Below are 16,256 nucleotides of genomic sequence, written 5' to 3'. Positions count from 1 at the left end.
ATGTTGACAATAGCCTGTCTAAGAGTACATGTTTCCATGCTTTAGGTGTCTCTACAGCAACTTACTGTTACTGTAAAGAATTATATGTGCATTGAATCATGGGAATGGAAACTAAACCGTAAAATATATAAAATACAATGTCTATCCATCCTTGAGACATAAATAGAGGTACTGTCTTTATTTTAAGGTTCATAGGTTCATAGGTTGGTACTAGGCCCTAGGGCCTATATAAGCCTATCCATAACAATTCCCAGGATATTTCTTCGGACAATATTCACTTCCCTGGACCTCTGTCTAGTGCCCTGCTAGACAGAGGTCCAGGGAGGTAAATATTGGTGGACTGACGTGATCTCGGGGTGAATTTTATATCTCCCATCCAATCGTCAAGGTTCCTTTTGAAGAGGGCCAAGGAGGTGCTCTGCTTGACATGTATGGGCAGTCTATTCCAGAGTATGGGGAGTCTCTGGGTCAGAAACCTATCCTTCCAGCATGTTTTGTTCTGTGTGATAACAAGGTTTAGCTCCCAGGAGTGTGTGGCTCTGAGCGAATGGCATTTCTTTAAGTGTAGCATGTCCAACAGCTCAGGGTTTACCATGGCCTTGTATGTTAAGCAGAGATCACCTCTGAGTAGACGATATGCCACAGAGTATAGCTGGAGTTTGTTTAGACAGTCAGCATAGGGCATCTGCTTTAGGCCTGTGATTCTTTTAGTGAGGTATTTCTGCGGCCTTTCCAGCTGTTGCAGATGTCTTGTGAAATACATACCAAATGGGGTGTTGTACTCTATAATGGGTCTAATGAGGGATGAGTACTGTGGGACAATGACCTCCTTTTTTCTGGATGAAAAGCTCTTAGTGATGAAGTGTGCCACATAGAAGGATTTCCTGACTGTTGTGGCGATGTGGTTATCGAAGGTGAGACCACTGTCCACCTGTGTCCCTAAGTCTCTTATCACACTTTTGGTGTTTAGTGTACTGCCACCAGTGTGGTAATTTATCAAGTTTTCTGTGCCGTTAAGATGTATTGGTAAATGACTATACCAGGTAGACAGTACAGATCAATGTCTATGAATTTTATATTGCAGTATATAAATAATGCTGCAATGAATGTTATATAAACAAACAGTCTCACAAACAAGTATTCTGTGCTCCCTATTTTATGATGTTACTCTCTGGAAATATATAATTATAGACTATCTACTGTTTGATAACTGGGTGGGTGCACTAGCCAGCAAACCACTTCCAGTTATGACCTGGGATCAAAAGTGCAATAAATAACATGTACTAGTTAGAAGAAAACATTTTACAAGTACAGAAAATTACAAAGTCAACAACAAATTACAAGAACAGCCTTTACAATGGCACACATCTCCATGGTATGATTATACCATATACTGTTAAAGAAGAATGAACCACAAAATGTGTTTTGGTTGAAAAGCACCTTAAGCCTTATTGATTAGCCATCAGACATATTTTGTGCCTGTTCCTCTTAGTTTGGATGAAATTGTAGGGATCCAGTGTCACAAAAGTAGAAATACAGTGCCATGTTTGTGTTATTTTTTTTACTTGGTGGTAGTGCTGGTGTAGGCCAACTCTGTGATTTGGCATTTTGGTTTTAAGAATTAATGTGCTGTATATTACTTCTGTAGGTGGGAACAGAACAGTCCCTAATGCATTGACAAAATCTCTTGGTAAACAATTGAAATAGATAGTGCAACAGTTATACATGTGCGCCAACATTTTCTGAATAAAAAGGAAAAGAAGCTTGTCATCCAAAGGTTGACCGAGGATTGATGAGCAATGTCATTGCATAACAAAAATCTAAGAACTCCATCAAACAAATACTTATAATACACTATGAAATCCAGATCTTATAGTACTGAGTTTTATTTGAAGTCTAATCAGAAAGCACATTTATAGAATTATTGGTCTTCTATCATGACAAACAACAGCTGTTTCTTTGATCTAACTGGTGCAAATCCAAGGTTATGTCATAAAGATGTTATTATGTTGTCTGATTATGCATGACTAATTTTCTCCATAGAAGATAATTATAATTTTGCTTAATTATGTTCATATGACATTAAAGATAAATGTTTAAGACCTCTTAATATTTCATGCAGACTGCACTCAACATATCAAATGCATGAACTCTGAAAATGCCATAAATGATTTGCGAAGGGTATAATATAAAATGATGCCAGCAATATAAGAATATTCATCTCTGATATATTTAACTTGACATCTATTTCAGCATCACATTCTTGTATAAAATACAGCTTATATATCATTGCATTTTAGTTTATATGTACTATAAACTTTCCATCTTACCATGTTACCATTGCTGCTTTTTCTTTTATACCATTAAAAGTGTGTTTTTTTAGTCATAGAATTAATAGCTCCAGTTTTCTTTATATATATATATATATATATATATATATATATATATATATATATATATATATGGTGTTTGCAGTTTTTTCACATTACATTCTCATTCTCACAGTTATTTGCATAAATTACAGAAAGCTATTTCTTAAGAATGTTATGACTCAAAACTGTAGAGGATATTAAGCATTTATCTTGAAATCTATATGAATTGTGTTTTATGATGGAACAATTAATATTTTTTTGTGTGTCACACTTTTTAGCCTTGCGCAGGTGGCTATTAGCTGCTTCCGTGGCTTATCCAGACCCACCAGTTCCACAGAAACTGATTTATTCTCCTTGGACTACCTGCAGCCCATGCTCAAAGCCAGTGTGGAAACATTTGTTTTTCAAACAGCCTGCAAGGAGGCCCATCCAGTCCCAGCATGCTGTACAACTGACATAGCAGAGTATCATCTGTGCCTCCTCATGAGTGTCAGCCAGAGTTATACTGCTCCATTGGACAACACTGCCCCCATGCATCTCAGCTCTACCACCCTACTTACATTGTCATGTACCCAAAACACCAATCAAACTTATATCACCTCAGCCATAGTCAGGGCTCAATCCTTCTACAGCATAGATGGAGATGTAACATTGCTCATTTGGTGTTCTTGTAATTCAGCCCATCGGCTGTGCTTACCTTGTCCACTTCAGTGTTTTAAGAAAGAGGTATATTACCTGGTAGAAGGAAAAGCTACAGGCAGTGCATTTTTCATTTGAAAGCTATTGTAAATGGTTTACTTCTTCTACCCACATCAGAATGCAAGTGCTATCTTTATAGTATGATTTATGTATTGTGCTTACAAGAAATATACTATATAACCATCTCTTAACTGATTATATGTTATGTAGTAGTACTGAATAAATGTGGTTGCTTGCATATGTGTGTGTGTGTGTGTGTGTGTGTGTGTGTGTGTGTGTGTGTGTGTGTGTGTGTGTGTGTGTGTGTGTGCGTGCGTGTGTGTGTGTGTGTGTGTGTGTGTGTGTGTGTGTGTGTGTGTGTGTGTGTGTGTGTGTGTGTGTGTGTGTGTGTGTGTGTGTGTGTGTATGAGCATGAATATGCTGAAATGTGTCACACTGCTTTGTTGAAACAGTACTGTTAACACTGAGGTGTATCCATCTTTTTTTCCTTTCTTAAACTGAAGTAAAAAAATATTTTTCTATGTTATGATGTAATTATTTTATTTTATCTAAATACTGTTCATGATGAACACAAGCTATTTCATGCTAGTTTATTTGTTAGCTTTCTTTTTTTTTCCACTTTATACTACTTTCTCAGTTTTTATTGTTTACGTGTAAACAAACTATTTACTACCTGTATTTATCAAAATGATGTATTCTTGATTGTGATCAATTTCTTGTATTGTTTGTAATGTGTTCTTGTAATGTAACCTTTCTCGCCAGGCTTCCCCTGAAAAAGAGCCACTGGCACAGTTGGACATCCACAGTAAAGAAATGTAAAATAAATAAAATATAATGAAGCAGAATTTGTTTTGGTGGATGGGAGAGAGAGAGAGAGAGAGAGAGAGAGAGAAAGAGAGAGAGAGATGCACCAACACACATGCGATTAAAAAGATGCATGCACACATGCACACACACAAGCAGTTCTTGCCATTATTTTATCTGTTTTGATTTTATTTAGCTGTCATGCATGTTAGTTTAATACTTTAAAGGCACATAGTGCATAGGGTTAGGCTGCAGAAATAGCACTATATAAGTCATAGAAAGCAGCACAACAGGGATAAAGGACAGTTATTATACAGCCACTTGAAATGAAAGCAAACAGACAACAGGAATTTGTAATTTCTTGTATGTGATTCAGAGACAGGTAGCCGGGGCATACAAGTACTGCAAAGTTTATTCAGTATTATGTTGACAAAATTAAGACTGCAATTCTGGAATTCTGATGGAACTGAAAAATGAATTATATTTTATTTCCCAAGAGAAATATAAAGAAATGTGTGCTGTTAAAAATCCTATTATAATACAAATGTGTGAAATAGGAGATGGGAAATTGATGTTTGTTTGAATTTATTTGCTGAAAGGGTGTCATTTGTCTAGCATAGTAAAGCACATAGCAAGAAAGGTTTGCTTAAATATTGGGAGCAGCCTAGAATGTGCTAACATTGTGGGGATGAGCATTGTACAAAATGAAGCTGTATACAATGTAGAGAAATGGGACACAGTAAAAATAACTGTAAATGTCTTGTAGAGAGTGTGGGAGCAAAAAGCAGTTTTTATTTGATTTTGATGCTGAAACTAAGGAAATGATGTTACTAATGAGTATGAACAACAAGCAGAATGTAAGCAAAAAATGTAAATTGTACTGGAAATAGAAAGTGAACATGGAAAAGAATGATATTTCAAAGAATAGAGATATTCTTAAAAATATGATTGAATATAATATTTATGTAATGTATTTGAAAATGTATAGAGAACTTCTGGTGAAGGGGAAGATGGAGAGGAGGTTAGATATATGAAAGGAAAAGGGTAGTCAAAAATTGTTTCTTCTAAAGCAAAAAGTATAATTAATGAGAAAAGAAGGCCAGTTGTTTGGAATGGTGTAATAAACAATCAAGTGATGTATTTATATTATTGTATACAAAAATATTAACAATACAAAATCAAAAATTTAAATTTTTATGGACTGGTAAAGTAAAATGGCCTTTCAGACATATTTACTCTGGTTTAACTTTTTTTAGTAAAACATTATTTGAACATATTAAATGTCATAATTATGGCACCTGGGAGGTGTCTGCATGTCAGTTTTGGATTAAATATAACATATGGAGGGTTATAAAGCTTTATGTTGTGACTAAAAATAAAAAAAGGAACCAACAGATTGGGGAATTACAGATATTTGATGCAAACAGCATAGGCATTGCTATTAGAGGCAGTTTTAGCAATAACTTAAGGACAAATGTAGCAAAAGTAAATACAGATGTTAGTGTATGTAGGCAAATGTTCAAAATGTTTAATTTGTTGTTGGGGAGAAGACTGTGTTTGAAATGTATAGGAGGGAACATTTTAAAGCAGAAATTGATTATGTAGATTACTCTGAGGCTTTGGAGATTAGAAAAATAACTATAACTGACATTGAATTTAGAGATAATTGTGCATTAAAAGCTGAAATATATAATTTAAAAAGCTATACTAAGGAAGGAGAAGATGAATAACATTTTAACAGGTGAATATGTGAAGAAAACATTTTTAGCAAAGAAATGAAGAAGTTATGAAAGGATCAAATGAGAATGTTGTCATTTTATTTCATTGGTAACTGGTGGTGCCCCTATAAAGGAAAAGTATAAAAAAGACTTTTTAAAATTAGAAAGAGAATATCATATACAAGAAAATAAGAAATATGCAAGGTTAATACATTGTTATGAAATATGTATAAGAGAGACTGAAACAGAAAGAATAATGAAGGAAAATAATATTTACAAGGAACATCTAAGAAGATTATGTAGATTACTGAATATGCAAAATATCTCTTGCAAGGTAAAGCAGAGGAAGTGTCATCTTCATTAGGTAAAAAGGTTAAAATGGATAAATGGATGTGGGATGTATTAAAAGATGAAAAGGGTAATGAGAAACATACATTAAAGGAGATTACATGCATTCTAAAAAATATATGGAAATAATGGTAAGAGTTGAAGGGAATTATATGAAATTAAAGCAGAATAAAAGTATAACTGAAGCTAAGATATTTAATAAAATTAAATAAACATAGAAATTGATTAAATAGTTAGAGTTTAGAAAGTTTGAATAGTTCAAGTTTCATAAGGCCCAGATAGTTTGACTTACAATTTCTATAAATTCCTGAATCAGGAGCAAAAAAAGGAATTTAGCACAGATCATTCATTTTTGCTTATCAAATGCTTTACAGGTTGCAAAAGTATGTAGAAGAATTGTAAAATTTAAGTATAAAAAAGGTAGAAAATGATGATATAAAAACTGGAGACTGGTTATGCTCTATAAAATAGACTGTACATCTTTTTATGAATATAATAAAAAGAATAATGAATGAAGTTATTGGGGAAGTAATAAATGAAAACACATATGGAGTTAAAAGCAGCTATATGAAACATTTATTAAAAATGGTAAAATAAGTAGTTACGAAACAAAAGATCAGAGAGGCAGATATAAAGTTAATTACATGTGATATTGAAAAGGAGTGTGACAGTAAAAGCCATAAAAAATGTTTTGAAACCATATGATTTTGAAAAAGGAATGATGTATTTAGAGTCAGTGACTAACAAATTGGTAAATAATATTTTGATGAACTGTGATTAAGCTGGGATATCCTTTAAGTGGGACTTTGAAATATTAATGCTGGTGAAAGCAGAATAAAAATATGGGCAAGGATGCAGTTCCCTAGAGATTTAGTAAAACTGGCCATTTTCTCTGTTTATCCAAATTATTTTCAATATTATAGTAAAAAGGGAAGGTGTGGGTTTAAAAAGCAGTGTTTGAAGTAGAACATTGTTTGCAAACACTTGGCTTGAAAATGAACAAGAATAAAAGTAAAGGGTTTGGGGAATGTTTTCAAACTGCAAGAAATGTATTTTAATATGAAATAAGTGAATGTGTTTTGATCATGATTAAATAGGGAGAAGTCAGTAGATTGAATGATTGGAAGAAATTAAAAAGAAACAATGGGTATCTGGAAGACTTTTATTTTGCCTTATTAAAAGGAAAACCTTATGTTGTCTTATTAAAAAAAAAAAAAAATATATATATATATATATATATATATATATATATATATATATATATATATATATATATATATATATATATGTATATATATATATGTATATATATGTATAGGACAGCGCAGTGGTGCAATGGTAGCATTGTCACCTCCCAGCAAGAGGATCTCTAGTTTGTTTCTCACCTAGAGTGACTTCTGTGTGGAGTCTGCATGCCCTCCCTGCATTCATGTGTGTTTCCTCTGGGTGCTCCGGTTTCCTCCCACATTACAAAGACATGCGTCTGGAGCATTTCTCGCTGGGCCTCTGCTGAAAATTGGCTTAATTCCAAGTCGGACCTTCATGGTTAACAAATGTTAAATAAATAAAAAATAAATATATATATATATTTGATACACAGTTAAATTGGGTAGTTTGGGGTATTTGGGAATTCTTTTGGTTTTCCAGTATATGTAGAGAAGTACTTGTTGGAACTGACTTAAATTTTTTTTTTAACCTTTTTTACATATATTTTAGATTATACAGAGAATTGTCATGGGAAAGGAAGATATTGAAGGCAAAATGGTAGAGATAGAATATAAATCTTATGGAGCTTGCAGAAGAAAGTAAGAAAAGATTTTAAAATATGTGATAGGCAATATATGGAATTAATAAGGTAGAATTTAAGCTGGGATGAAAATGGTTGAATATAAGTACATAGAATGAAGATTTAATAATAAACTATTATTATGTAAAATTATTGGAAGGAATAATGAAAAAAATAAATGCTATTAGACAAAGCCAGAATGTACTTAAGGATGAAATGTAAAAAAAAAAGACTTCTTATGGAGATTATTAATTAAAACATTTCCAGTAAAAGAAGTAATGGAATGTAAAACAATACAAGATACAGTATGCTATAGATGTGGTATGTATGGAACTCTAATATATTCTTATTTAGAATGTGAGGATAAATGAAATATTGGATATATGTAAAAAAATATTGAATACAAGTGTTATATTGTTATATGGATATCCTCATTTATGGTCTTTATGAAAAAGAAAATCGAATGCAAAAGGATAAATTAGACAGAATACTTGTTAGTATTTTATGGAAACTTGAAATATGATATGTAATAAATTGTTATATAATATATACTGGAATGCTGGAGGTGTACATGAAATAAAAAAAAATAATGGCAAAATGGCTATGGAAAGGGATAGGGAGAATGAATATATAAAGTTGTAGCTCTGTTATTTTTGTTCTTGTTTATGAGGTATGTCCTTATTTCTGAAACTTTTTTATATAAATAAAATGTGATGTGTACAAATAAAGCCATTACTCTTTTTGAGAGGTACCATAGAATCTTTTACATCCACCTGAGCTACCATCAACACAAGCAGATGAAAAAAGAAATAGATGCATTTTGGAGAAGTATCTATGAAGATCCTGTGGAAAATAATAAAGATGGTAAATGGATAAAAAAGTAAAAGAAAGAGTAAGAGGTTTAACGGTACAGGATATGAAATGGGATAAAGTAACAACTAGAGAGATTGAAGCAAAGTTAAGAAAAGCCTCTAATTAGAAAACCCCAGGCCCAGATGCAGAACCTAACATTTGGTTAAAAGTACTAACATCTTTGCATGAAGATTTAGCCATAGATAAGAACTATTTATACGCACACCCGTAACAGACCACAACCTGGCTAACAACAGGTAAAACAATGCTCCTACTTAAGAGTGAACCTGCAAGCTACCCCAAAACTTACAGACCAATAACTTGCCTGTCGATGATGTATAAACTATACATGGGGATTGATGCCGACAGAGTTTATAGTCATTTAGAAGAGAACTCATTTATGGCAGTAGAACAAAAGGGCAATAAAAGAAAGTCATATGAAGCAAAGGATCACTTGTTGTTAAATAAAGTCATAGTGGAGAACTGTAAAAAGGGGAAGAATCTAAGTATGGCATGGATTGACTGCAAAAACGCATTTGATAGTATCCCACATTCATGGATAAAAGAGTGCTTAAAAATGTATAACATACACCCTATACTGATCGAATGTATTACAGTGACCATGAAACAGTGACAGACCACTTTGCAATTAAGCCATGATAAAGGACAAATTATTATCCCAGGGATAAAAATTCAAAGGGGGATATTCCAGGGCGACTCTCTGTCAATGTTGATATTCTGCCTTGCCCTTAACCCATTAAGCTGTTTACTTAACAGCTTAGGCCATGGCTATAACTTGGCTCCTAGAAAACAATAAAGTCTAAAGACTTCTCATCTTCCCTTTGTCAATGATTTAAAACTGTATAGCTCATCAGATGAGGAACTGAAAGCACAGCTGCAGATTATCAAAACTTTTTCAGATGATATTAGAATGTCATTTGGCTTTGATAATTGTGCAAAAGCAACCTTTAAAGCAGGAAAACTGCAGCATCAGGAAAACATCAGTTTGGGACAAGAATGTGATATAAAAGAACTTGAGGAAGAGGGAGGGTATAAATATTTGGGAAATGATGAAGGATCAGCAATAAAACATGAACAAATATGAATAAAACTTAGTAAGGAATACTTTAGAAGACTTAAATTAGTCCTGAAAACAGCGGTGACATCTAGCAACAAAATCCAAGCTGTAAACCAATTTGCTCTTCCTGTCCTAACTTACCATTTTGGAGTGATTGACTGGCCCCAAAACATGTTGGAGAGATTAGATATTAAAACAAGAAGGATGCTTCATGCTCAGCAAATGATCTATAAAAATCAGTGCATACCAAGATTATATACTCCCCATTCTGAAGGAGGAATGGGCCTCCTTGAAATTGATTACATGTATAGATCTACAATCGTGAGACTCCACACATATCTACTGACCTCACAAGACCCAAATGTAGTAAAAGTGTTGAAACATGAGGAGAATAAATCTAAGATGACTTCTCTGCTTAATCTAGCAGAAGCATATCGGCGTCAAGCAAGAATGGAAATCAAATCAGAAGTAGATAAAAATCAGGAAGCAACTGAATGTGCCAAAAAACAAAATAAAGAATATAATTTGAAGGACAGATGAAAAGGCATAAATATATTTGCAAGTATAGAAAACGTCTGGAAGAACCTCATGTTGATCAGGATTAAACTCAGGAATGGTTAAGGAGAGGTGAATTCAAACCAAGAGATGAAAGGTTAATATTGCAGCCCAAGACAGTGGGATATGTATACACTGGCTTCCAAAGTCCATTTAACATGTGGGAGAAACAGACAACTGTAGGTTTTGTAAAATGAATTGGAAATAGTCACACACCTCATTGCCTGTTGTGACATACTAATGGCAGAAGGACTGTATACTGAAAGGCATAATAATGTGGCAAGACTGCTGCACTGGGGAATGTGCAAACATTATGGTATTGAAGTGGCGGAAAAACACTGAAAAAATGACCCACAAAGCATCATAGAAAATGATGAAGTCTACCTCACATGGAATCATTCTTTACCAACAGTTCAAAAGATAGATGCTAGAAAATCAGATATCATGGTCCAAGAAAAGGACCACAATAGCATTGATCACTGAAATTGCCATACCCATTGGCTACAGTGTCCTGTGTACAGAGAGACACAAAGTTATAAAATATCAGGATTTGCAAGCAGAAACAAGAGCAATGTGGAAGAAAGGTACCCAGATAGTTCCAGCAGTAGTAGGATCAACGGGTCTTATAAAAAAGAGTTACAGTCATATTTAGATATTGCTACCAATACATGTAACTCCATAAGAATCACAGAAGGCGTCATTACTGGGCATGGTTCGGGTGCTGCGAAGAGCACTTTTGGCTGACATCAAAGAGTGAAACAATCATAAAGACCATAGATTTGGAACACAAACCAGAATAGACAAATTATTTCTTAGTTCAAAATTTACAAACAAAAATCCTCAACTTCTCAACAGTTTCATGCCCCTTCTCATATCATGACTCTCTGATAATGAATCTCCAAATAGAGTTTAAACCTTTAATCCTCTCAACTAGAATTCCATCATATATCACAGAAATTAGAGAATTCAGACCCAGGATGTTGTCAGAACTACAATTATTTCTTGAAATTAATATTACAACAGAAATCAGTAGAGTCATGGTTTGGAACTCATTAAAAGCATATTTATTTGGTAAGACCCTTAGCTGGTACAAAAACAAAGTCAGAGAGTGGGAATATGAATCATTAGACTTGCAAACCAAACTCTTGACAGCAAAATCTAAAAAAAATCAGAATTGTCCAGAAGTCAAAAAAGAAATAGAGGAATTAAATAAAAAAATAATGAAATTCTAACACACAAAACTTGTCTAGCCTTGGAAAAATTACAAATAAACTCATTAGTCACCTCCCCCAGATATTTACATAACTTATCTACAAGAATTAAAAGACAATCTAAAGCAAATGACATTAGTAGTATATATCATGAAAAGAAAGGGAAAAAGGTATCAAATATATGAGACAGCCTTGAAGCATTTTGGTTCCATTATATGGAACACTTCAAAAAAGAAGATTTAGATATCAACCAAATAAACATAGATACAAATCTTATCAATATAAAAAAAATTCCTGAAAACTTAAAACTAGACCTACAAAAACCTATATCCTACAAATAAATTGTTGACAAGATAAAAGAAAGTAAATCTAACAAATCTCCAGGGATAGATGGTATAATTATGGAAATTTACAAACTCTTCCCTTCAACAGTAATCTCCCTTTTTCATAAAACTTTGCTAGAAGTCCAGTCAGAAGCAAAAATACCACCCTCATGGAAATATTCTCTCATAACACCAATTCTGAAAGATAATAAACCATCAGACCTTCGCACCTCATACAGACCTATATCATTACTGAATAATGATTACAAAATATTCATGTAAATCCTAGTTAACAATAAAAATTACACTTTCAAAGACAATTAATAATGATGAAACTGGATTTTTATATAACAGGCACACACATGATAATATTAAAAGGATACTTACTCTTATAGATTATGGGAATAAAGAAGATAGAAAAACATTTGTAATCAGATTAGACATAGAAAAAGCCTTTGACTCCCTCAACTGGGAATATCTATTTAAAACTTTAGCATTATTTGAATTTCCTCCTCCCTTCATCTTATTACTAAAAAGCATATATATTAATAACTCAGCCTACATTAAATTAGGTCCTTTTACCTCATAATCTATCCATATAACAAAAGGTACTAAACAAGGATGTCCCCTTTCTCCTATTTTATTTGCTTTGGCTATAGAAATACTTGCAGAAATAATATGCAATAATCCAAGAATAAAAGGAATAGAAGTCTATGATCAGTACATATCTAAAATAGTATTTTTTGCTGATGATATTTTATTAACTCTATCAAACTCCAGAGAGTCATTAGGTGATCTAGAAGAAGTAATGGAGAAATTTTATAAGATTTCAGGACTATACTTTAATAGATCAAAATCAAAATTTCTATTTTTAAATATGAAAAAAGAACTACAAGTTATAGATAAATCCATCATATGAAAACAAAAACTTATGCTAAATTATTTAGGAATAGTGTTATGCAAAAAATATAAACGAAACAATATTAATAAATTATAAAAACATTATTGAAACAATAAAAATATATATAGAAAAGTGGAACAAAATTATATTAACTTTTGAAGACATATTGCAAGTAATAAAAATGGTCTTATTGCCAAAAATACTATAAGTAGCATTAGCAATACAGTTAATTCCTGAAAGATGCATTCTTAAAGAAATAAACTTATGTTTAATAACATTTTTATGGTATCCCAAAAAGAACAGAGTAGCTCTAACTCATCACATTAGACCCTGGAAACAAGGAGGATTGAACTTCCCAGAAAGAGAAACATATATAAAAGCATCTATGCTTAAAACTACAATAGACTGGATAAACCCAATTTATTTTGCCAACTGGAAAGAATTAACAAGGGCTATATTAACAAATGAATTTAATCTGTTAAAAAAAATTAATAGTAGACAAATCAAACAAACCCTGGTACATACTATGCATAAGTATACAATATAATATAACAAAACCTTCTAAAACAACTCGGATTAATCATTACATCAATTCCTTTAGGAAACTTATCAATGCAAACATAGATCTAAAACTTTGGTTTGACCATTTAACCCCATTTACCATCACTAAGTACTTTCCTCACAAAATATATAGGGAAGCAATAACCTCCTGGGAACAAAATGGATTCTTATGCTGGTTTCAATGTGTAAATAAATTAAATGTTTTATATATACATATGATAAAAACTGCTTACAATATTCCAAAACAGGACTGGTTAACCTTACAAAGCATTTTAATGTACACTCAAGATTTATGCAGATTAATTAATAATTCCTCATTTAAAGATATTCCAAATGTAATAAGTTTTCTGTATGAATTTATATATAATAGTTGTGAAAAAGAAAAATTCCATTTAAAATCTATATAAAGAGTTAATAACATATAAAACAATTCCCAAACCATCATGCTGGCAGTTCTTAACAAAAGGTCAGTCATTGCAGTTAACAGAAGAAATTAAAACTAGCATCTTACTATCAGTTAATTACACCTCTAACATACAGTACTGGAAAATATTTAACTGGAATTACTTACATAAAGCATTTTTAACACCAGATAGAATTAAAAAGATCAGTACTACTACAAATGTTTTTTGCTGGAGGTGTGAAAAGTCAAATAAAGCAGACTGGATTAATTTTTTTTTATGAATGTAATACAATTAAATCATATTGGAATGGAATAAATCATTTTTTATAAGCTGGATTTAATGAATCCTTTACCTTAACTGATTATACTAAATATAAATGAAGGTCCCTACCTGAATAAGACAAACATGTATTTGTTATGGACAATACTTGCTACTATCTAGGAAATGGGTAACCAGAAGGTGGAATTCAAATACACCCCCGACCTTGAAAGAATTCTACACATTACTGAAGACAACTGCATTGATGGAAATAAAAAAAATCAAAGAACTACAAATCTATCCCGGGCCATTTTTAACTAATCCTTGGAAGAAAGTTATATCTTTGTAGGACACTCTGCAATAATCAATATTGTATCTCTGATAACTGATCTGTTAATTCTATATTTAATAATATACAGTGTATATAATTGAAAGTCATATTTTACCAATATTATGTAAATGTTATTTTAATTGAAAATAAAAAAAAATATTTGAGGGGAAAAAAAAGAGTGAAACAATACTAATTTCAGAACTTTAATCGTACTTTGACTTAGGTATGGGATCCGTTCCCATCATGGTATTAGAAACCCAAAAGATTTGGAAAAATTAAAAAGAGAGAGAGATATATGGATGTATGTCTTTTTATTGAAATTTAACTTATTGAATATCAGCTTATTGAAACTCAACTTATCTAAAGCGGCAAAATCTAAAAAAAAAATTTTTTTTTTGCAGGAGGGTAAGCCCCCCTTGCATGCCATTATGAGGGGGGATCAGCCTCCACCCACCCCTGATAACTAATATATGACAATTCAATTGTCACATCTCAGTGAAAGAAATGGAAAAACACTGGAAGTGTACCACCAACTTGCACAATATGGCACAATGTAATTCAATGTAACTCATTTTATATATTTTTTAATTAGATTTTGTTTTAAGTTTTCAATCATTTCATTTCATTTCTATCTTTGGAAATTATAAAATGTAATTCTTTGGCATACCAGGACAAGCTGTAAAATTTGTTAATGAATGTTTATCAATGTTTTGGGGGGTTGAGAGTACTTTAAATGATTTTCTTTTTTAACTTAAAATATCTATCTTTCTATGTATGTATGTATGTATGTGTACGTATGTATATATATATATATATATATATATATATATATATATATATATATATATGTATGTCTGTATATAATGTATATATTGAGAAGTTGATTATAATACTAAATACCTTCTTGTTAGAGTATTTCAATACCCAAGCATTAACTGGCACATTTACATCTCTGAAAATGAAAATGCTCAGCATTTTCTCAACATGATTAATTCAAATGAACTTGAATAAATTGTAAAAGTGCCCACTAAAGGATCTAATATCCTTAACACAGTCCCTACCAGTCTATACCATGCCTGTACCCCAAACTGCATCTCCCCATCCCTGGTTAAATCTACATCTTCTCAGTAAGGCCTAGTGGTACCACCCTACCACCAAGAGAGACTGTCTTTACAGACTTCACACATGCAAATCTACTTCAGCTTGAAGAAGACTCATTCAAAATATGAAACAAATCCTGTACAAATTGACTCAAATGATATGGCTGCCACTTTTACATCCAGCTTCTTCCAGCACTTACATCTCTACATGGAAAAGTCAGTACCTGTTCATCTCAAATGTAATGGTAAATTCAGGAATAACCCTCTCTAGAGGAACTCTCATATTAATAAACTGTATAACAAAAGAAGCATGATAAGGAGACATTCTTAGACATCATCATCCCCATAAGAAATTACTAAATAATAGCCAACAATGCACACAGGTAATCTATAATAATATCACATATTTCAGTCCCAAGGTATAATTAATATGTTAGCTGACAATTTTTTCTCAGTTTACACCACCTGTCCACATGGTTGCTGCAATATCTGTAAAAATGTAGTTTCCCCTGTCATGACCCTGGAACAATTCTTAGAATCCGTGTCAAAGGCTAAGAATAATGCTTCCATGAGACAAGACAACTTATTAGGTTACATTCTCATCAGTGCCAAGTATGCACTATAATTATTTGATCCTCTGTATAAGCTGTTCTCGCTCTGCCTTTTCACTGGATTTGTGTTTGATGCCAGGAGAACTGCTGTGTGACCTCACTGCGTTAAGGTGGCCCCTCTAAAATCTGGACAATCATAGTCTCATCATCCTCACCAGATGTTTTTTATCCCCCCTCTTACTGTTATTCTAACAGCTGTCCCAGTATCTACACCTTACTCTTGTCTACTGGGATTCCAATTAATCCGTGGTCCAATGCTTGAATGTATGCCAAGGCCAGTAGGGAACCTAAGGATGACCTGAGAGATCAACAGTTTAGTTTTTAAAATGGGTTTATATATTATG

Source organism: Protopterus annectens, chromosome 5.part0 (genome assembly GCF_019279795.1).
Source record: "Protopterus annectens isolate FY-2018-M chromosome 5.part0, PAN1.0, whole genome shotgun sequence".
Taxonomy (NCBI): Eukaryota; Metazoa; Chordata; order Ceratodontiformes; family Protopteridae; genus Protopterus; species Protopterus annectens.
Note: the sequence above shows the minus strand (reverse complement) of the source record.